Consider the following 25,026-nt stretch of genomic DNA (forward strand, 5'->3'; position numbering starts at 1 on the left):
GCTTGTGCTTATTCACTTGTTATGCTTCCTCCGCGTGCCACACTCAGAAAGGCGATCATATATTCCAGACCGTTTGAAATGATTAGTTAACCTTACCTAAGTTGACGATGAATTCTTCTGCAACTGACACTCGTACCTCAACACCTAGAAATATTACTTAGCTCCTGGTTAGAAGTTCAGCCACGAGTCTTACCTGAAAAGAAGATGCAGATTGTAAGCAATAAAAAATGTAAAACCAACCCTGTTAACAGACCGTGAAGGCCCATAGGGTTGTGAGACATTAAGGCTCATCTTCTAGACAACCGGCTCACAAATGACGGTAAGGTTGTCAGCCTTACGCGCCGGCCGTCCTTTACCACCCAGGAAGATTCCTGTTACTTATTTCTGTTAGAGACTGACCATAGTGCAACTGGAAGAATCGGGAATCGAACCCGCTGCCTTCCGGCTTGTAGCATAGTGCCTCAGCCAACTACGATACCGCGTGCCCCCGATTGGAAGCAATAAAGGAACTCTGTATCTCTAGTCCGCAAGCGAATTATATCGACCGACCGAGCGACTGCCGCTTGTCGGCGAAGTTAGTGCCAACTTTAGCGGATAAGTGTGTCGCATTGTCAGGGCACCGAATCCCTATGGCCGTTAATTTCGTGTTCTAGACCTAAGCCGCTACTTTTCAATTGCGGTAGTTCCTCAATTGTCATCACGAGGCTAAGTGGACCCCGTTCCAGACCCACTGCTTCTCAGTAAATATTGTGTCACCGGGAATCGAACCCGGGACCTCCGGATCTGTAGCCAGAGACTCTGACCACAGAGACGGTCCGATTTGAGATTATTTGAGACATGTACGTACCAGTCCATATAGCTTACTCTAGTCTGGAACAAATGCATTTTCATCTATTGATATTACCGGCATGAGAAGAACAAGTGGATTAATTTATCACATAGTTGGAAAGTCACAGTATAACAGCCCGTAAGAACACATTTTGAAGTAGTGTTTGCTTCGCCTGTTACAACTGAAGTAAGAAAAACTGAGTGGATTCAAGAAAAGAATAAGTGGACAAGGGATCTCATGAACACGGTAAGTTCCGTAAGAAGCAGAGAATTTGTTCAATAGCTGAGCGACTGTTAACTTATAAAGCAGGACCTTGCTTCATAGAGGAACATGACTAAAATCCGAAACTGTTTTTTTTTTGGGGGGGGGAGAACTCTTTGATAAAATTCCTTGCTATGCAGTGTAAAATTTTAAAGTTTGCAAATTGGCACACTTATTTTCTCCCTCCATGAAAATTTTGCCAGTATGGTGACAATTTCAACTGTCATCATCTGAACCACCTTCACACAGTCTGTCTTTTTGATCAGAGCCTGTTACTGGTAACAATCCAACAAAGTGACAGTATCACTGGGCAAGATTTCTATTAGTAGGCTCATTTTCTTCGCATATTTAACCCCAAAATTTCTTTGAATTCTGAAATTTAAAACAATTCATTTTTCTATGAAAGACATCTAAACATGTTTATCAATTTTTGCCGAATCACGGCTTCACTACACGTCCTAATAGTACATTAATTTCAAATGATCCCTAGATTACACAGCGACTATTCCCCTAAGCATCATTAACAGGTTGGCTCTTTTAACTTAAAGCAGCATGTTTTCTAGGTTGCAACAGGATTATTAAATATTAGTTGACCCACATGCTTCTAATCCTTAATTAGGGCTGACAAAGGAAGCATGGACGTCTGTAACCGCTCCAGGATTCTGTGAAGTTCATTCGTGGTCAACAATAACAATAATAACAGCAACGAATATTCAATTATTGTTATTATTTAACAGGGCGCAGTTATCAGACTCAGGGCGTGAATGTACACTCAACTATTTCTTTATTCGTGAAACCTTAGTTTGGGAATACGCTCCGTCTAATGAGTCCGTGAAATTGTCTGCAAGATTCATTCTTCTGAGATTAAGTTCAGATTCGAACTAGTCTCTGTGTTTAATGACTGGACTCTCTGACCAGTACGGGTGATCAGACGTTCCGTTTTTAACGAGATTGTCTCGTGTTTTAGCGAGATGTTCCGTTGTCCCGACTAAGATTAAGTAGGACGTCAAATAGGCTCGTTTTTTTTTCTAACAGTGGCGTTCTATTTAGAAGTCACATGATAGTTGTATTGCATACACCCATTTTACGAGTGGCACTTCGAAGACAGTCACATGTTGATGAGTAGCATGAGCAGTACACTACAACGTCGCATTCGTGTTTTCTTAATGATCCAGTTTCCATTGTTAGACTTTCTTACTTAGGGAGTCAATTGAATTGTTTCATTTTTGGTCCGTTACACTATCAATCACAAAGTCAATAAAAAGTCCGTCGAGTGTAACAACTTGTAGGTCACTTCTTTATCACTTCTGCCTTACATGTTTCGGTTTAATAAAACCATCATCAGAGGCACATAGTACAATCATGAAAACACTGTCGTTGTTTAAGATGTTATATTTGCTGCGTGGACGCTGCTAAAATATGTCGATGTGTAAAAGCACAAGGAGAAGCCTAACATTTTACTTCAAATGTTTTAAATTTTAAATTTTAAAATTTTTTAAAGATTTTAACATTGACGTTTTAACTTGAGGGCAGTTTCGGATGGTATGTGAGAATTGAACGTGCATTCAACAACCCTAGCAAGTGTTGTGCTTTTACACATCGACATATTGTAGCAGCGTCCACGCAGCAAATATAACATCTTAAACAACGACAGTGTTTTCATGATTGTACTATGTGCCTCTGATGATGGTTTTATTAAACCGAAACATGTAAGGCAGAAGTGATAAAGAAGTGACCTACAAGTTGTTACACTCGACGGACTTTTTATTGACTTTGTGTAGTCAATTGAAATTTTGCTACAATACTATAAAAAATATAAACTGACAATATTTTCGGCTGTGAAGAAGACGAAAAATTTGATAAATCAGAACGCAAAATGGAAAACAAGAGCGATTTAATATTTCGCACCTCAAAACTTGTGTTCTTATAATCAGATTTTGACAATTTTGCAGCAATGAACAATTCACGGAGTCAGTTATTTCTTTTCTGTCTTATTAAGATAAACGAAGTAACAACTAACACGTACTGCTAGAAATTCTTTCATTCCAAAATCACATACTATCTGCTCCAGAGGAGGAATCAGGTGCATCAGCATCATCTGGAAATGTGTCGGCGTCCGGCTCCACAAGTAGAAACGTCCGAACACATTTTCCCCGATTCTTATTTGATAAAATCTGGTCACTTTATCTCGTCTAATCCATGACATCTGAAGAAATATCTTACCAACACCAAGTCCTTCATGTTTATTTAAAAAAATAAAAGTCTCGCATTGTGAAGAATGCCTTCTTCTGGGATGTGGCGCATTGTACATTTTATGTGAACCGACGTTTCGGAGGAACGTATCGTATTCTTCATAGTCCCGGCTATAAAAATCTCAAATCTCGCATTGTGTTACGATATTGATCAGAATTATCAAAATACATTTGAAAATATCAACCCAACTTAGTGACGTTTTCTTGTTGAGGACGTCATAGCAGCCAGAGTTTCCCCTCCCCAGACCTAGTCGACTCCTCTGCATGGCCAAAGTGCGTTGTTGTCTTCTGGTGGGGTTGGTACATATATTAGGTTGGGTTCGGCCGGATCAGATTATTGCATTTTCCAGTGATATTCAAGGGAAATGCAATAATGTTTATAACCTCATAGCAGTACAGTAACTTGATTGTCGTGACGACACACAAGCGAACCAGGAGCTAATGAACACTGCGTCAAACCAATTACTGGTCTTTGACTCATTAGGCAAACACGTTAATAACCCTGTGTACGTAATAAACCAAATTCCAAGAATGTACATGGCATAATAATACACTCAGATAGGTGAACAGGTATATAAAAGCTTTGATTGCAAGCCAAAATTGGATTATTTAACCACAGTGCTCACTACATATTGGCTTCACCACCTACTTTTTAACTTTTACAAATCCTGTATTCTTTTCAACACAGCAAATTAGTGGCTTCACGTAGTTTTTAGAAAAAATATCAATAATTTCTCTAACCAAAAATGCCACCTTGATCCTTGTAATGTTGTCACTGTACGATTTCCTTACGGTAGGACCTAAAATGTTAAATAAGGGCGATGAAACTGACTGTAGTAATTATTGTGGGATATCACTGCTACCAACTTCATACAAAGTTTATCCAAAATTCTTCTCTCAAAGTTAAGTTCGTATACAGATGAAATTATTGGGGATCATCAGTGTAGGTTTCGACGTAACAGATCAACTACTGATCAGATCTTTTGCATTCGTCAGATACTGGAGAAAAAATGGGAGTACAATCAGACAGTACATCAGCTGTTTGTACACTTCAAGAAAGCCTATGATTCAGTTAAAAGGGAAGTACTGTACAATATTCTGATAGAGTTTGCGATACCCATGAAACTGGTTAGGGTGATTAAAATGTGTTTAAACGAAACGTGTAGTGAAGTCCGTATTGTCTGATAATTTTCCTATCCAGCATGGTCTAAAACAAGGAGATGCTTTAGTGCCACTCCTTTTCAGCTTTGCTTTAGAATATGCCATTAGGAAGGTCCAGGAAAAACAGGTGGGACTGAAATTAAACGGGACACATCAGCTGTTGTCCTATGCCAATAATGTGAATCTACTGGGTGATAATGTAGATACCATGTAGAACAACACACAAACTTTAATTGACGCAAGTAAAGAGGTTGGTCTACAAGTAAACACTGAGAAAACGAAGTATATGTTGCAGTCTCAGCAACAAAATGCAGGACAAAATCATGATATAAAGATAGGAAACACATGTTTTGAAAATGTGGTACAGTTCAGATATTTGGAACGACGTTAACAAATCAAAATCTGATTCAGGAGGAAATTAAGAGGAGACTGAACTAGGGCAGTGCTTGCTACCATTCAGTCCAGAACCTTTTGTCTTCTCGTCTGCTATCTAAACACATAAAAATTAGAATATACAAAAGTAGTATAATTTTGCCTCTGGTTCCGTATGGGTGTGAAACTTGGTGTCTGGCCTTAGGGGAGGAACACAGACTGAGGGTGTTTTGGAATAGAGTGTTGAGGGGAATATTTGAACCAAAGAGCGATGTCGTGACAGGGGGTTGGAGAAAACTGTATAATGAGGAGCTTCATAACTTGTACTGTTCTCCAAGTATAAGTAGAATGATAAAGTCAAGTAGAATGCGATGGAAGGGCATGTAGCACGAATGGGGGAGACGAGGAATGGGTATAAGATATTGGTGGGAAAGTGAAATGGAAAGAGGCCACAGGGAAGACCAAGATGTAGGTAGGTGGACGATGTTAATATGAATTCTAGAGAGATAGGATGGGATGATATGGATTGGATTGATCTAGCTCAGGATAAGGGCCAGTGGAGGGCTCTTGTGAACATGGTAATGAAACTTCTGGTTCCATAAAATGCTGGAAAGCTCTTGAGTATCTGCACAATTTGCGACTTCTCAAGAAGGGTTCAGCTCCATGACTGACCAGCTGACTTTGAACCTAGACAAAGGTTCAATCTGTCATTTAGTTAGCCCCAAACTACTCGTATAGACCCAAGTTTATAGGATTCTAAAAACGTACATTTGTCTATTTTTGTTTTCTCAAGTTGATTTCGGCGTCAAATATGTAGATAAGCTGATATAAAGTCGCTAAATCTCTTCATGGAAAGTAGATATAATTTTAGCCCCAAGAAACTCATGGGCGGCGAATGTGAGGGAAGACGGGACAATCGATACAACATCAGTGCTGACAATTTGGACACGACCCAGAAGTCATGTGCCCAACGAAATCAATAATTCTTCCTAGTGAAAGTTTGTTTCCTTCTTTCGACCTTGCCATCTTAACTGTACGGGTACTTATTACTCACTGAAATTGAATTGGCTGAGCTGTAGATGTTGCGGAATTAGCAGATACATGCTGACTTTTAACATAAGGACCGAATGTGAAAGTTCACGTGGACTGATATTAAATCCACCCCCTCTCTCTCTCTCTCGCTCTCTCACTCTCCCGTTCCCGCCATCATGTCAGGCTGGTTGTTGCTAGGAGACCATATAAAGAATAAGGCATCAAGCGACCTATATCCACGGTAACTTTTACGTCGAAATTAAGGGGATGTGAGTCGTGGTAAAAATATTGTTACATGAAACTGGAGTGTCACGAAAAATCCCTTTTACGAAAGGCACCTGGACAAAAATGAGCCAGCCTTACATATTCTACGCGATAGTCACGTGGGACATTACGAAATTAGATGTTTCTTTTTGTTGCTAGTGGGCTGGGAGTAAGTCCCTTGTACTGCGGCCACTTCTGGCCTATTGTACCAGCCCCAGATGATAGGTGAGGGTGATTGTGAAGCAATTGGTGGAATGAAGATTGGCAGGGGAAACCGAAGTACTCGGAGAAAACCTGCCCCAGCGTCACTTTGTCCACCACAAATCCCTCTTGACCAGACCCGGGATCGAAACCGGGCCGCCGCGGTGGGAAGCCAGCGACTAACCGCTTGAACTGTGGCGCAGCCTTTAAATGAGATGCTTACGCAGACGCGTATTTAAGCATACTGCTATTCTTCGTTCGATGTGTAGGGTGATTAATCAAAAGAGGACAAGAAACGGACTGCTGACGGTCGTGGTGCACTGCCCGTTGAGGCCCTCAGTATTCATTTGTTCATCCGTGTCTGAAAGTGGCCAGCCTGGAACTCCTAAACAAATTGTGCCAGAAGATTTGCCAATTGGAGGTTGCTCACTTGGACGTCTTCTAAGCCGACCACGGCGGCCTTATCCTTGCTTTTTTGTGCGACATTGCATTTCCGCATGCCTGACGGTAGAGGACTTTAAAATCAGAAGTGAACACTTCTCTGTGTTAAGTAACGTAAAGAAATAAACGGGAAATGGTATGAGGTTTCACTTTCCCATTCTTGTGAATTGTTCTCTGCTGCTTCGGCATAGGTATACAGTAAAACTTGGTTATAGCAACATCGGTTTCTGCGACACCTTGTCTATTGCGTCAAATATTCAATGGTACGAACTAATTCCTCATAAAGCAACTGTTTTTATACCTTGCTTAGTACGACATGCACAAATGCATCAACCTCGTATGTAACGTCATTTTCATTCCTGAATTTCTCTGATATGGACATTGAACGTAATTTAGAAAGTGTGTATTGGGCAAGTAACAGGAAACAGATGAAGATAACTGATTACTGTACTCGTATCTAGGTACAGTAAGGCACAACAATTGATATAATCTACTGTAATTTGGTGAGTAGGCCTACCTTTAATATACAGTATTAGTGCGGTGTGTATTGTCAGTGAAAAGCGCTGTAATATGTCTTTGATATTACACATTTGGGCAATTCCACGTTAATGTTACGTTAGTCTGTACTTAACTACGTATTTCACTAAAAAATGCAACATTTTAACTCGGTTTTTGGTAGATTTTTACGTGACTAACATAAGGCTACTGTGGAAGTGCCCATTTCGGTTACAACGACATTCGTTTATAACGACACTATTTTTAGGTCCCTTTGATGACGTTATAACCAAGTTCTACTGTATTAGAAAACTGTAATATTGCGAACAAATTTCGTGAAGATCAGCATCGGCCAATACTTGCCACCCAACAGCAGTGGTTATAGTTGTCCTCCTGACTTCCTGTTCCGCAAAACGAAAAAGCAGATGGGTGATTTCCCGTCTGTAAACAAGTCTCGCTTATCCCTTTCTTACACTCAAATGACTTGAAACACAGGCGGGGGAACCCTAGCTTCAGAACAGAGAACGGTATTTACCGGACGACTTGTGTTGTTTATCTGCACGTTCTGATAACAAGCTGCGCAGGCATATGAAATATCCATTTGTCCCTTCTCTAAGACTCATATTATTGAATTACATTTAGACCGATAAGTCCCAATGTATTTATATATAAGAACTGTGGAAGCACGTGCTTTTAGGTGACATGAAATTCTATGCGGAATCAATAACCGCAGTAGCTTAAATATTATATTGATTTTGGTGAGCTCAAACATCTGTATAAAGCTTTTCTTAACTACAAATTATTTCCTTGGTCATAATCATGATGGCAGGATGTATGAACTGTACGTGCAATACGATGCCACAATACACAATCGATGAAATCGTTTTATAATATCAGGACGTATGTACATTACACTGTCTTAGCACATAATCGATTTTAGCAGTTCTACTGTTCTTTTCCGGCTGAAGTGGCAGGCATACTTTAGTCAACAGTCAACAAAGTAAAGTAATCATGTTACCTGCGATCAATATTATAATACCGCCAAACAATGGGCTCCAGAAATATATTTACGGCATAAAGCAGATTCGAATCCGTTATTTAAAAATGTCCCATTCACAGGAAGTCATGGAGTGGCTTCATTCTTTTTCTTGTCCCCCATTCAGGGTGGTGACACAGGGGTCCACATACTGATCGCGGGACTGGGAATTCTGTTTAAGTGCCCATGCTCCTTCAGAAACCATGTACCATCCAGTCTTACTCATTTCACTTCCTCCTCCTGCTCCTCCTCAGGAACGAAAGAATAAACAAACAAAAATTCCCTCCTCTTCACATTTTTCTCACTTCTTTCCCATTCAAATGTACCGCCCTGATCTTTCATTAGCCATCATTTTCCATTGGACAGCTCACACCTTCATTTCCTTTACTCCTTCCCCTTCCATTTGTTCTCTCGTTTTCCAGTGCGGCTTCTTATTCTTTTATCCCGAAGACGTAGAGAGTAGGTTCCTCTGAAACAATATCACCTGCCCACGAGAATACAAGGAATCACGTCTCACAAGGTAATTCAGTTCAAGTCAATTCAGTTCTTTATTAATTATGTGCTTAGGCAACAGCCGCACGGCCAATTACAGACACAGCACAGTGTCGATAGAAGTAGTTACATACTGGACAAATACAACATAAAGGCAAAGACTAATTAAAGGTAAACATTGGAGGACAGAAATTAATGCAAATAATTAAACAAACTAATAATAATAATCTTCATATTCGTAGCTGGGAGAACTTCAAATCTCACATTATTGGGACATCGCCTATTTCATAGAAGAAGTCCCAACTATCACGAACCATTGCATTTTCTGAGAAGCTATAGGTGTTCCCGTGACCAGTTTTTTTTCTGTGTTATGTCTGGGGTTCGTGACCGACCGGATGGAATAACAACATAGGTCATGCAGCGTTGCCTGTACTGTGAGGGACCCCATAAGAAGGATTATTTCCTGTTATATTTCTTGTTACGTTTTGCATGCAGTCAAGATAACGCAACAACACTTCTGAGTGACTTAGGTTTACATTTTCATTTTCAGTCTGGTAATGCTGAGTGCGGAAAGACCTTTCTCGGAATTTCAAACTTTCTAGACTCTGGTCGCCGAAGTGACGAATGTAGGGGGAAATCTGCGGTCTGCTACAGTGGTCTCTGGCGGCGGCGCCGTGAGTTAATTCTAGGCGCTTGAATGATCTAAGTGCGTGGGTGATATCCTCTAGCCCACAATCCCGGGGAAGCACGAGCAAAACTGGCGTTAGTCGTTCTTCATCCCCAGTAGGAATACAAATTCTTTTACCACAGCCACGTACTCTAATGATGTAGTATTTTGAAGAATTTTGTCTCCTGGAATATAATGCAGTGGAGTCTGGTGAGAGTCGACACGCGTTCAGTGCTTCATAATCATACAAAATTAACACATTATCTTATTAAATACCTCAGGAAGTGTAGCCTACTCGTACTCACCACACACGTAACTTGATCACACATGAGAGAAAATATACCCACAAACATGCTCATAAACTAGCGTGTTCATCAAATATTTTCATGACACAAAAGTCAAAACATTCTTCCACACCCAGTAGTCTTTAATATGTAAAAGGTAAAGTTATCCCTGTACTTAACTAATTAAACACTACGCAATGAAGGCGTATGGGGGGAGGAGATGTATACATCCACATTTTATTGACCTCGGCACTAGCTTGAGGTTAGTGTTCAGCTTCACACCCCTGCCGCTTTATCCCCGGGGAGAGAGCCCCCGGTACCAACTGGGTAGGAGGCTGGGTGGGTCCCAAAGCCGGTCTGGACGATATGCAGAAGAGAAGATTCTGACCCTACCGGGAATAGAACTACGACTCCTCGATTGTTCAGCCCGTAGGCAGTCGCTATACCGACGGCACTACCCCGGTTCACAGTTTTCGTTCATTACAAAATTAAAATTAACTTTCTTAGGTCTACCAAAAGTTAGCAGTATAATAAATAAGTTGATAAATGGATGAATGTTGCAACATTCCTTGAGCATTCACTCTGTTATTGCCCCTAGAATTCAAGTTCTCGGCAGATAAATTTGATACTTATGAATAGCATAAAGGGAAGCTCCAATTAAAAACCTGATCATAATCAGTGTAACGGTTCCATGTCATCATAAAACTGATTTATATTTCATTACCTTTGAACTCGCAAGACTCACGAGGAGAGAAAAATATCGAAGAAAATATATGGTCTTGTTTCTTAGATCTCTTGATCGAAATATTTGTCGATCAGATAAACGATTAGTTAGCTCCGTTTCACGGACGCGCCATAGCTCAAGCGGTTAGTCGCTGGCTTCCCACCGCGGCGACCTGGGTTCGATCCCGGGTCTGGTCAGGTGGGATTTGTGGTGGACAAAGTGGCGCTGGGGCAGGTTTTCTCCGAGTACTTCGGTTTCCCCTGCCAATCTTTATTCCGCCAATTGCTCTACAATCACCCTCTCCTATCATCTGGGGCTGGTCAGTAGGCCAGAAGTGGTGGCAGTACAAGGGACTTAGTCACACCCCACTAGCAATAAAAAAAAAGCTCCGTTTCACATGCACTCAGAAACGCTTGTTTTTCAAATAAATTGTCCATTATCGCTGTCCAGTACGCCAACGAATTTTAATGAAATTCCTAGTGTCGGAATCCATTAATTTCCTTTAAGCGGTTCTCAAGCTGTTACGCAGCAAAGACAGGAACGGTGAAGCTACACTCCTTCTTCTCTTCTGCGCAAACGTCTCAAAAAGTCACATTATACAATGAGCTTGCATAAAATGCAGAAATTCTTGATCTCCGCAATGTATGGAAACAACCAGTTGGCTTCAAGCCATGGTCTGTCTGTCCCATTAGTAATGGAGTCATGGTGTGGGCGTGAAGATAAGAATATAAGTTAAATTGCAGAGAACAAAATACTGGCCATCCAAACGTATCCTGACTATCTTTCCTAAGTTAGTGCCTCTAGAATAAAAGAAAAATGAAATTGGAGTTGATTTCGATGTCGCAATTTTCGTATTGAATTGAATGAAAACTCAACAATTGGCACGAAAATCAGAAACACAAATGGATATGTTACGCCCTTTTCTCTTCCAAAATTACTAATTATTGTCAGGAACTATTGCCTGTTCATTCAGAAAATCAAATCAGTCCGTTTGGTACACTACATGCCAGTATCTGGTTGGAACACCAAGTAGCTAACAGTTTCAAAATACAGAACAATGCTTGTAGATTCTAAAGGGTTCTGACGATGCTGGATTACACCCAGAATTACTGGATTTTTGGACTTTTTTAATCGTCCGGAATTCTAGGTAATAGAGGACACGACGTTCCGGAAACTGGATCTGTTTTTCCATCTTCAGGTGAGAAAGGAAGAAACCTACTCAGTTCGCCCCTTAGAAAGAGCTAATCTCTAACACTGGATCCAGAATTCCGGACGATAGAAAAAGTCCAAAAACCCAGTAATTCTGTGGGAACAATATTTGTTAAGGCACGTCACATTACTCGCGCTCGTGCGTCAGAAGCTTACTGCTGCCGGAAAATCAGGATCTGGAGCTGATATCTGTTGTGAAGAAATGCGAAGGCTTTGTATGCAAACCAGTTTGGGCGTCCACTTCGTCAGCTCCAGATCCTGATTTTCCGACAGCAGTAAGCTTCTGACGGACGAGCACGAGTAATGTGGACGGGCCTTTAACCGTCTCGCGTCTTCTCTGAAATCAATACGCCCCATATACTCGTATTATAAAATGATATTATATTTCATGATTAGTATTTTCCATAAGCGTCTTCCTTGTCGCCGGAGCCTAGCGCGCCCTCAACCTGCGGATGGAAGGCAGGTGCATATACATCGTAAACTTAATAACTTGCCATGGGCAACCGAGAAGGGGTAGCTGTCCAAATTCTGGTTTAGGAGGAGGCAAGCAATTTATTAAAAACAGTGAGTTGCGAAATATAACACAGATCCTCGTAGTTGACGAATCATTGTGAACTCGTTCAGGAGCAAATATGAGCCAAAATAAAATAAAGAGTGCCCGGATGAAAGGTATCCAAAAAAATATGTATACTCGTATATCACAGAAAGCATTTATTATGCACATTTCTTTTAGTTACACATTACAAATGGAAACTATCAGAGTTTTATCTCAGTATATAACTTTCACAATAAATTTCAATGTGGGCTTCCTTGGTGGCACGAAAAATATCCAGACGATATTCAACTTCGTTCCACGTTACTTGAATCATGTTTGGTGTTACCGTAGCCACAGCGTCCCTTATGCGGGCTTCCAGGTGTTGCAGGTCGTTGATCTGAACCTGGTATACAATCTTCTTCACATAAGCCCATAAGAAAAAATCCACTGGGATTAAATCTGGCGACCTTGGAGACCAAGTCATAGGTCCACCTCTCCCAATTCATATCCCAGTCATCTCTCTGTCCAGGTGATTCCTACCACGGTGACAAAAATGTGGTGGTATGCGCGTAAGCCACATATGAAAAAGAACTTTCAGTTTTCCTTTTCGATGACATAAACCGGATAGGTGTATGACAGTTACTTTCTGAGATATAATTTTTTTATTTTGGATACCTTTCATCCGGACACCCGGTACAAACTACTGGGGACACGAGGGAGGAGTAGTTGGGCTAGGAACATGAATACTACAGAAGGACGTTAAAGTGAGAATTGGTGAGCCACGGGTAGTGTAGGGTGTGAGGTACATGTAGAATATTTTCAGCTTATTTATATATTGTTTTATATAAACTTAGTGGGGGAGACGCGGTAGCGTAGTTGGTTGAAGCACTATGCGACAAGCCGGAAGGTCGTGGGTTCGAGCCCGATCAGGCCATTGGATTTTTCAATTGACCTAATCCTTCCAGCCGTACTATGGTCCTGGGGTCGACTCAGCCTCCAACAGAAATGAGTACCAGGAATCTTCCTGGTGGGTAAAGGAAGACCGGAGAGTAAGGCTGACAACCTTACCGCCATCTATGAGCGACTTCCTAGAAAATGTGGGAGCCTCGACCTCCCACAACCCTACGGGTCTTCACATCCTGTTACAGGGACAGCTTTACCTTTTCCTATATATAAACGTAGTTCTGTAGCAAAATAACTGCGTTTATTTGTCTATTTCAGTGTACTTATGTTCTTAATGAGGCTTTTCAGTGCTCAACTTGGTTCCAGTACTAGCGGCCTAACGCGAAGGAAAGTTACCTAGGAAATGTAGATAGACTTCCCTGCAACTCACGTCTATATTACTGGTGTATCCAAGCACGAATGAAACCGGCAACGAAGGTCACGGTAGTAATAGGTAAGGTAGGCAATCGGTAAGCCGGTCGCGGTAGCCGAGCGGTGTAAGGCATGTACTGTCTTCGCTCGCTTGAAAACCGGGATCGTGGGTTCGAATCCCACTCAGGGCATGGATGTTTAGTTTGTGTGTGTGCGTTTTTCTGTGTTTGTGTACAGGTAGAGGCCTTGCGACGAGATGATCACCCGCCTAAGGGGTCCTACCGAATGTGTAAGATTTAGAAAATTCGAAGTGAACGGAGAAGTTCATGGAGGTAGGCCTAGGCCCACTGGGGCTGTAGTGACAAGGAAAAAAAAAAGGTACTCGGTAATGAATATTCTGGTTCCATAAAAGGCGTGGGATTTCTTGAGCAGTTGAGAGACGATTAGATTCTGAAGAAGGGCTCTGCCTCTTAGGAGTCAGTTACTTAAATGGAAAGGCCTGCTTTCTTCGTTCATTTAAATGAGCACAAAGGCCAATTTCGCAAGGAATAAATTACACCTGAAATACACAAAAAAAAAAAAAAAAAAAAAAAAAAAAAAAAAACCAAAAACAAAAAAAAAAAAAAAACACACACACACACACACACAGGAAACTGTGATGTTGCATGCACACAGAAAACTTAATGATCATAATAGTAACAATAATGATAGTAACTAAGAAATAGGACGGAATATTTAGTCAGTGTTTTAACCGTTAATGGCAAAGTATGCACTTACTTTCTGTTACTACTAATTTTTCACTGATCTCAGAGAGAATACAGTGAATTTAGGTGTCAGTGTCTAAGGATTCTGATTTTGACATAACATGTTACGTGTGAAGTTTGCAGCCTGCTGTCATTGAGTGAAAAATCTTGTGTAATTATTTCTGCTAAAAGTGATATTCGTCCCACGTAACGTACTTTGTGATCTCCACCCTCTAGTAGCCTCACACCAATCCCAAGACTGGCGCACCTAGTTCAAGAACCAAAGGCATGCGATGAATTGTCTTGCTGTCCACATACGGAAGCATCTGTAGACACAAGTGAACTTCAAGCCTGTGTCTTCTCATTGAAGTAGATATGATAACTTGAAAACTGCATTCAGTATTTGTAAATATTGTCGCGTGTTTGCAAGGCAAACAAGATTTCGGATTTGGACGAATATTTATTGGACAGTCACTGTTACGCTCACACTTACAATTATTCTCCACTTGTAACGTCCTTTAGACGTTTCTTCTCCAATGTTTCAACGCTTCTTGCACCGCTAATCTCGGCTCGTTGTAATCTCATCGTATCTCGTTGTAATCTGGTCTCAATTCCGACCTGGGCTTCCCTTATACCCTACCGTCGGACGGGCTAGAAGACACCTTGTTCGAGGGCTTCGTTTCACGTGTTCTGTCCGCCGGTAGACAGTGTTTTGTTTCGTTGTAGCGGTAACTTCCCTAGTTAGCTAGCGTTGCTACGGGTTTTCCTAGCCGTTGTCATGCAACTGCCTTGAACAGTTCATGCTTAGGTTTGCTAGCGTTCTGATTCCAAGCCTTTGTAGCGCGAACGTCGCTCGTTGCCTAGGAAATAAATCCTGATTTCAACCATTCCGGCTTTATGGCGGCACGCAAAAATAATTTACAGTCTGCTCCGGAATAAGTCAGATGTTCTGTCCTCAAGGGAATGTATTTCGACGAATGAAGTAGCCTAACAAACCTTACTCAACCAAAGAGAGTAATGGAGATTCCATGTATAAATTTCGGTATATTTGTACATGCAGTTCCCTAAACAAATTATCAATAAGTTATCTGGACAGAACTGCAGACTTTGCTTGGTTTTTGCTTATGACGTAATACAATCTGTTTTCGTCCTTCGTTCTCTTCTTACTCCGCAGTGTATGTCAATAGCGGATTTACAGCGTGAGGTTGCCCGGCTTTGCCGTCCGCAATAGGCAATTCAGAAATAAATTGGATTTAGCCCTCACTTAATGGAAACTCGCTCAGGCCACTGTTCGCCAAAGACCCCAACCTTGGCTTATCCGTAACACAGGTCTACACCTAGCGTTTTATCTGCTTTGCTGCATCAAGGTCTCTTGTTTATCAATTATACCGCACAGGTTATCAGTAACATGTACCACGGCCAGCGATTTATCTGTTATAGTACAAGAAAGCCAGCTGTTTATTCGTTATAACATACTATGCTCGATGCTTTATCCGTCTAGCTTTACCAGAAATTCTGGTTCTTCTGATGTATCGCGTGGGTTATCATTTAACCTACACTCAAGCCAGCGGGTTTACAGTTATAGTACAGTAGAGCCAGCTGCTTATCCGCTACGTCATGCTACGTTCAGTATTCTAGTGCCGTATTGCACCAAAACCTCTGGTCCATCGTTATATCGAATTGAAGCAGAACTTTGAGTGAAACTACGATTACGATTGGTACTGCCACGTGCAATGTCGCCGATGAAACGAGACAAAAACCGAATAGTGGTGTAAATATTGGATTGGTCGTACAAGCACTGATAAATATAGAGACCGACTCCAGATACACAAATTCGTATATATAAAAGCTATCCTTGTAACAGGCCGTGGAGGTCCATAGGGTTGTGGGAACACCGAGGCTGCCACATTTTCTAGACAATCGGCTTAGACATGGCGGTGAGGATGTCAGCCTTACGCGCCGCCCACCCTTTAGCCTCAGGAGATTCCTGGTTCTCATTTCTGTTTGAGGCTGAGTCGACCCTAGGGACAGATTGCGGCTGGAAAGAATACGTCAATTGAAAAATCCAATGACCTCATCGGGCTTGTAGCATAGTGACTCAACCAACTACGCCATACTGACAATGCAACGTACAAACGTGCGTGTCTGTGACCATCAGCCAAGAAATTATTCGACCATTGACTAGAGTAAAGCATGGACTCATTACAGTTCACATTCCAAAGATCCAGCCTTGGCAACGCCATTTGTTACTGTGTTCATTTAGCGTTCGGGTGTAAGGCGACAAGTTCCCTCCTCCCGGCCTTAAGGCGAGCCCATCCGCTCAAGATCATCTCACAGTCACAATTCTCCTATATATATGTATAAGCCAGTATATCGAACATATCAGGAAATTAAATTAACGTAGTCATGTGCTCCAGATGTTCAATTCTAGAATCCCAAGTTCTGATTCTCTACAAGAACTAATATATCTAACAGGCGGAGTTGTGTTCCCGTCACAGAGGAGGTCGAACTTGCCGCACTAGGATGGCAGAAAGTGTCGTAACATATCGCTCCAAATTTCGCAGTCTGTATCGAAAGCAGAGTGGGCAGTAATGTGATATCAGGGGAAGGAAGATTCGGTGAACAAAATCTGATTTACTTGACTTGTGACTGGCAGGGCGTAGACGAACCCAGGACAGCAAGTTCAGCAAGTGAAAACCGGCCAAATTCTGACATGAGTAAAGAAACAGCAGAGGCGGTAAGGCAGCAGAACCGGTGTTACAGACATAAACAGGAAATTTCGGAAATAAGAAAAGGAATGGATGCTCTTGAGCCCAAATTTGACCAGTTGCGTGAAATGGCAAGTTATGTGGCTAATGAATACAGCTAAATTAAGCAGCCGGTCGGAAAATGTGATGACATACCAGGAACTAGAAAATCAATGAAGACGAGGGAAGCTGAGCACAGGAAAAGTATATGCTGAGTGAGAAGGGAGGAGAAAATTACTTTGGAACTGTGGGTATCGTGAATAAGTGTTTCGGGAACGCAATAAAACTGGAGACAATGAAAGAAAATACTATGCTGTCATATGTGACGGACTAAGGATGCTGTACTGACTGGTGTGAAGGGAAACACAGTAAGTGGATCATCCCCAGGCTTTGAAGTTGCAGCAACTTTCTTTGAGATGGAACCTTTAAGTGTAGAGGCTGGTAATGCAGAAGGATGGGCAGGCTTGTGACGTACGAGATCAGTAGTTATGTTACTTATATTAAGGGAATATGTGGAGCTGCAAAATGTGGCAGAAATCTAGAGGAATTGGTGGTTCGTAACACAGAGGACATTAAAAGGATCCGAGTATTTTCGACAAGTATGAAAGAAATTTATGAATAGATTTTGGAGAGGAGAGGAACTCGCTGATATAAATATATACAGACTTCTGTTACAGAGTGTCGAAAAACTCACGAAACAAAATCCCAGTTTTAAGAGAGAGTTAGAAGAAAGTAAACAAGTCAAAGTACTGAATGGGAAGGAGCCGGGATAGCGCAGTCGGTATAGCGACTGACTACAGGCTGGACGACCGAGGGGTCGGAGTTCAAGTCCCGGTAGGGCCAAGAACTTTCTCTTCTCCACGTAGTCCAGACCGCTCTGGGGTCTACCGAACCTCCTATCCAATAGGTACCGGGGGCTCTTTCCCCGGGGGTAAAGTAGCCGGGTCGTGAAGCTGTCCACTCATCCCAACTAGTGCCCAGGTCAAGAAAATGTGGATCTATACATCCACTCCCGTATATGTATTCACGACCTAGTGCTTAATTAGTTAAGCGCAGAGGCAACTTCACCTTTGCCTTCACTTTACCTGAACGGGAACGTACTGTATAAACTGTACTGCTATCAGACATCAATAGTCATACAGAGGGAAATGCAAGCGAACTAGACACACGCTTGGGACCCTTTTCAGAGAGCACGTACAGACTATCGGCCTAATAATTTTGGAAGAAAGTCAAGTAAGGATGATTTATTCAGATAAGGAAGGAGACTATTGAATTTTCTGAGAGAATACTTTGAATTATTAAAATGGAAACAGGGAGCCGATATAAAGTGTGACTATGCGTTTGCCAACCAAGCTGCGAAAAGTGTATGACTTAGTATCAGAAGGCATAGGAAATGAGGTTGTTAGCAGCTACGTGCCATTCATAATAACGGTAGTGACTGGAAACATAACAGAGGATCAACTACTGAACCTATTATAGAGACCGAACACATAAATATATTATACTGGAAATGAAAATGCAAAATTGTATTTTGTTGAAATTATGAATAGCAACGCAAGTAAATATTTCATTATTAAATTAAATATTGATTGAAAATTATAAGATTAATGATGCTGTATTGTAATTTATGGTGAAGACTCTCGGAGTCAAAGTGAGATATGCTGGAAAAAAGCACAGAAAGAAAGAGTTTTTCTTCGACGAGAAAGTTATGGAAGGAAAGGGAGGGGGGGACGAAAGATACTTCAAGGAAATTTAAGGAAGAAGAAGAGGAGAGTAAAATTAAGTATTCGGAAAGCAGACAGAACTATAGATACTTAGTGAGGTGTATGACAGTAGAAGGTGGTAGAACAGATTCATAAATTGGAGAGAATAAAGTTAAGAAAAGGTGGAAAACTACAAGGAATACTGCGACAAAACTAACCCATAATTAAGTATATTTATGAATGAGTAGGACATTTTATTGATTATTTTGCACACACAGGGAGAGTTTGTTACTAAGCTTATATGGAACTCAGATGTTAAGCATTGCATAAATATATGAGTTGGAAAATAATTAAAAAAAAAAGAGGTTGTGTTGTGATATGAAACGTAAGTGGAATAATGTGAATGAACGCACGATGGAGGTACAAGAAATGATAAATACGTGGTAGCATAACCGAAGGTAGGAATTAGAAAATTAAGATATAAGTAGAGGATTTCAGAAATGAAGGGGTTTCCTTGTATTTTGGGCATGAGGTTCCTAGGCATATGTTACTAAATGTTCGTTGACGAAAAAGCAGAGAGAAAGAGAGAAAACTTTGTATGCACTATATGTTTCAACATAAACGAGGATGTATAATAAAATAATAAAAAACAAAACAAAGTCCGTGGTCTGCAGTCCGCAAGCGAACTATACCGACCGAGCGACCGCCGCTTGTCGACGAAGTTATTGTCAGCTTTTGCGGATAGAGGGTGTCACGCGGTCAGCCCAACGGTTCCCTACGGCCGTTAATCTCGGTTTTCTAGACCGGAGCCGCTATTTCCTTGAAAGAGCTCCTCAATTATCCTCATGAGACTAAGTGGGCCCCATTCCAGACCCACTACTTCTCAGAAAATCTGATAAGAAAATAAGATGGTGTATAAATACAGCGGAGTTAAAAATATTGTATAATATTTATTTAAAATTGGATGTAAAGGGGAGATTCGACTCCCATCTGAGCTTATATGGGAACAAACACTTAAAAGAGGGAGGAAGATTGGAAAGAGCAGAAAAGATAGCAATAATGCGCTTTAGTTGTGTAGCACTGGTAATGAGAGTGGCAGAAATTGTATCTGCAAGACAGAAGAGTGAAACTAACGGACGTAGGGGTTATGTAAAGAACACTTGTGCCACAGGAATCTGGTGTTGTGAGAACACAGATCTGTGTAATGCAATGAAACACATCTCACTAAATGAAAACTGTAACTGAAATAAAACATGCCAGTTGCCGAGCAAGATCCTTCAACATCAGATTTATTCAGAATCCGTTCATAAATTTTCGAGTTATGGGCCAGCAAAGAATAAGCATCACTTCTGTCAAATTATCCGGAAAATGGCAGGACATAGCCAAAATTTGTTGGATATAAAATGCGTTTAATTTCTCTCTACAACCTGTGTTCGAAATATAATTCGCTCTGATACATACTTAACGAGTGAGCCGCAAAATATTTCTTTTTAGCGTAAAGTGACCGTTAGTACTTCCCAATTTTAATAGCACTCTATGAAGATGTATGAGGAGTGGAATTCTAACTCACACATTCTTAACCTCAATATTGGGTAGAGATGGATGGTCAACTTCGCGCCTGAGCAGTTTTTCCTTCGGGGAGAGAGCTCATGGAATATAATGGACAGTAGACTGGATGGGTCACGCAGCCGGTCTGGACGGGTTGGAGAAAAGAAAAATCTTTCCATTTTCCGGATTCAGTCTCGGACTCCCTGTCGGTAGACAAGACCAGGTGTTCTCAACGGTGGCCATGCCGTATTTCGGAAGGGCCGCAGGCAAAATTCAGAAAAATGAGGGAAAATGGAAGCTGTTAAGTGGACCACGAAAATTTCACTTCTGCAATAAAATTGTTAATAATATAAAATAAAAAAAATCCAAATAGTCAGTACATGTAATAACACAGTAACTCAATATCCTGTTTTTGCGTGCCTTACTTAGAAGGGACAGAACCTACTGTACTTAGATCTGGGAATTCTAGGTACTGGTAAACAGATACTCGCCTTCTCGGAGTGGGCAAAGCCCTGACGAAATGGTTAACTGGAAAAATGATCCTTTATTTCTCTAAATATCTCCCACTACTCTCCTGAGTTTTACGGCTACTTTTCAGTAAATTTAAGGTGTTCTTCCGTTCAGTATTCGAAGTGTTTGGAAGAAGACATTTTTCTGCACCAGTTCTATTATTGTGGCAGTTCCCTACTTTGGAATTAAGCTACAAACTCCAGTTACTATTTTCCGACAACTAAGTACGACAGTTCATAATACGTTCAATTTTATTATCAATAAATTTTTAGCTTTCAATAGAACTTGAAAGCCCTCTCTCTATAAAAGAAAAATGTCTAATCTGGATTCAGTCGAGTTCTTCATCTGCTATCAAAGGCTCGTAACCGTCTTGATGATATTGTGAAGATATGTGACTTTCGGTTATCTGAGAACGCTGCAACCAGATATACAAAAAGTTGCTTGTTCTCGCCATCCACAAGGATCTCACCAACCCCAGGGAGAGTAACATTATTGTAATATTTTCTGTTAGGAGTAAAATTAAAATATTACGAATAATTAAATTATTATATGAGTAAAAATTCTGTTATAAATAAAGTTTATAGTTTGTAAACGCCTTATTAATAATATTTCTTATATTATAAAGAAATAATACATGTTATAAATAAAAGTGTAGTTGATAAAGTGCATATTTATTATAATTAAATAATACGAGAAGTGGGGGCTCATCGAAGTGAGTGAAACTCAGAAGTCGGCCACGGGCAAGAAAGTTTGAGTATCACTGAACTAGACAGTATACTGACTGAGCTACCCCGGCACACATTTTATATACTGGAGCGAAACTAGTTCGAAAAAGAGATGCAGAGAAAATTAAATCACGTGACTGTTGCATTTCTCAAAGAGAGCGAACGTACCAGAATTGTTACACTCTTTTTAAATTTTCTAACCATTTTCCTCTATGTTAAGAATATATGGAGGTACAGTTTCGCTCCTCATATGTCTTCACGGCCTGGTATAAATTTTAAATATTTAGAGAAGTACGTGCGAGATATTTTCACAGAACCATGCTGATCTTTATGGGACTTGTCCATTACTGTTTTCCGATTTTAAACAAACTCGAGTGGGCAGGCTGCCTAGTATCGGATTTCTTGAAGATCCCAATAGCAGTTCTTGTGACGTCACATGCGGAGAGAGAATGAACGAACAGATGATATGACGAAATTACAGGCATATTAAGCAACACATCATTACGAACGCACCGAAAAGAAATAACTTTGTTAACTTTAAATTACTCGTGCAATTACAACCATACAATAAAAATTTGTTTTGTATTTGTTGGCCGAAAAGCCATTACGTAACAACTGAGGTTGTTCTTAATTAACTGTGTGCTTACGTGTTTTTTTTTTGGCACTACAGCCCCAGTGGGCCTAGGCCTACTTCCATGAACTTCTCCGTTCACTTCGGCTTTTCTAGATCTTACACATTCGGTAGGACTCCTTGGGAAGGTGATCAGCTCGTCGCAAGGCCTCTACCTATACACAAACACAGAAAAACGCACACACACACAAACTAACATTCATGCCATGATTGGGATTCGAACCCACGATCCCGGTTTCCAAGCGAGCGAAGACAGTACATGCCCTAGACTGCTTGGCTACCGTGACATGCGCTTACGTGTTTTAATACTTCTAAATTCCAAACGAATTAAACAAAAGTACTAAAAAGGATATGTTGCTGGAAATTACTCCAGAGCCGTACTTTCAAATATGACAATCCTGTGACTGAAACAACATTCGCTGAAGAATCGATATGGTTTCACTTTCTTATGAGTTTCCCTCCTTAGAAAAGCAAGAGAGAAAACAAGAAAATTCTGTGAAATTTGCTACTTCAGCCGATGATCCAAACGGAGCCTGAACCATCCTACATATTCACTTGTCTATTGTGATATGCGGAGAGCGAAGCTTTGGAATTACGTTACCATCGATAAAGGAAAATTACCTTCAAATGCCGGATTTCAAACATCGTAAGCTTATATTAATAACTGTGCTGATGAAATATTTTAATTTTAAAATCGATGTGTCTGCATGCTGTTAAGTTATGCACAGATGCTGGACATTCAACTGCTGATTCAATGGCACTAGAATCCATAGTCTCAATCTGAGTGGTTCTGAGGAAATAAAATCTCCCTTATTCTTCTAGGTCTTCCAAGTAGACGATTTTAAAAACATTTCCACAGCAAAATTATGGATTCCCTGAGTCTTTCACCTTACCTACATCTTAGCAAATCTTAGCTCCTTGGATGTCACCATCGAATAACACTAGATACTTACTCATGGAGCTGAGCCCTTCTTGAGAAGCTGCCAATTTTGCAGTTACTCAAGAAATTTCTAGAATTTCGTGGAACGCGAAGGTTTATTATCATGCTCACAAGAGCCCCTCACTGGTCCTTATCCTCAGCTAGATCAGTCCAATTCATACCATCCCATTCTCTCTAAGATCCATTTTAATATTCTTCACCCATCTACTTCTTGGTCTTCCTAGTGGACTCTTTCCTTCTGGCTTCCTCACCAATAATCATATATGTCTTCCACTCTCCCCCATTCGTGCTACATGCCCTCCCATCTCACTATCCTTGATTTGATCATTCTAATTATATTTGGCAAGGAGTACGAATTATGAATCTTGTCATTATGCAGTTTTCTCCAATCTCCCGTCACTTCATCCCTCTTCGGTCAAAATATTCTCTTCAGCACTCTGTTCTCAAACACCCTCAGTCTACGATCCTCCCTTAATGTCAGAGACCAAATTTCGCACCCGTACAAAACTACAAGCAAAATTTTAGTGCTGCATATTCTGATTTTTATGTTTTAGACACCAGACGAGAAGACAAAAAAAGGTTCTGGACTGAATGTGTGCCTAAGAATAGAAATGAAACTAACTGAACAGCCTTTTATGACAAACCCAGAAATAAAGTCAATTTCAGTTAAAAGATTTTAGTCTTTTAATTACTTTGCAAACACCCACTTTGGAAATAAGGAAAAGGGATAAGAATTCCAATTTCGAAAAAGAGGGAGTATTCACAAGGCAACGGTTATTAGAAGCAAATTGAAAGTACTTAATGACAGCACGAGCAACTACACAGAGCTCGACTATTTGTGTACCATCAACCTCAAGCTGAAGAGAGCGAGACCCATATTTCCTGAAATTAGATGCACAATTCCAGACTGTGACTTTGAATTGTTATCAACTGACTTCAACCATCTAAGCCTATATGACTTGATAATGTTTTTGGCAAGCTTCCGGTAGAAAACGAATTTGTCATAAAAGTAATCCTATCGCTTCTTTTAAAACGACGATGGAAATAATTTTTCTTAACCACGTAATACCTTAAGGTATTGGAGAACCGGGGAGGGAATTGGTACTTTCGGTTATAGCAAAGACGAATTGCCTACTCCATGGCACCTCCAACAGCAGCGCTGAAGCTGGCGGGAGCTACATTAACAGAAGAAGTTTCACACATATCTGACCAATAATAATAAATATACAGACCATCCTTATGGAAAACATACTACACCTCTATTACAAAAAGCAACCCGAGAATTCCGTTCAGGGGAATAACTGCTGCTGATTATGTGAATCATTCGAAACGCTCTTGAGGACAAAATGCAGTTGTTTAATAATAAATGAGGTGATTTACTCTTGTACAGCAACCACTGTAGTCTGAAAGAGACAATATAAATTTCCTAGTCACTTCACCTTCTGAGATCAAACCGTGTTTTGTTGAGCTCTTCCTTTTCAATCTCATATACTTTATTCCCTGCTTCTCAAGTAAGAGACGATAGGAATATATCACAAAATGCTCTCGACATACCTCTAGTTTCCAATAACTGAATCAGAATCTCCTCCAGTGTATCCGCCGCACTGTGGGGTGAAGTAAATCCATTCCTTGCCAACGTCTGCAAGTACAGCCTCAACAGATGTCTAAGCGTGTGGTATCAAACATAGCTCCACATTTCCAACATAAGGGGAAATGACACTCGCTTATGAAGGATCAGTTTCTATACAAAACTTGATATGCTATCGATGAGTGCCGTAGTAACTGGACTTGATAAGACGCCAAAAGGATGAGGCGAGTCTAAATTAAAATTCTCAAAAGAGAACGAAAATATCCCTAAAAAAATCACTGCACTTATATTCCATGTCAATTATCGTGCCTTAGGGATGTCA

The sequence above is a fragment of the Cryptotermes secundus genome, unplaced genomic scaffold (assembly GCF_002891405.2).
Source record: "Cryptotermes secundus unplaced genomic scaffold, Csec_1.0 scaffold557, whole genome shotgun sequence".
In the NCBI taxonomy this organism is placed as follows: Eukaryota; Metazoa; Arthropoda; class Insecta; order Blattodea; family Kalotermitidae; genus Cryptotermes; species Cryptotermes secundus.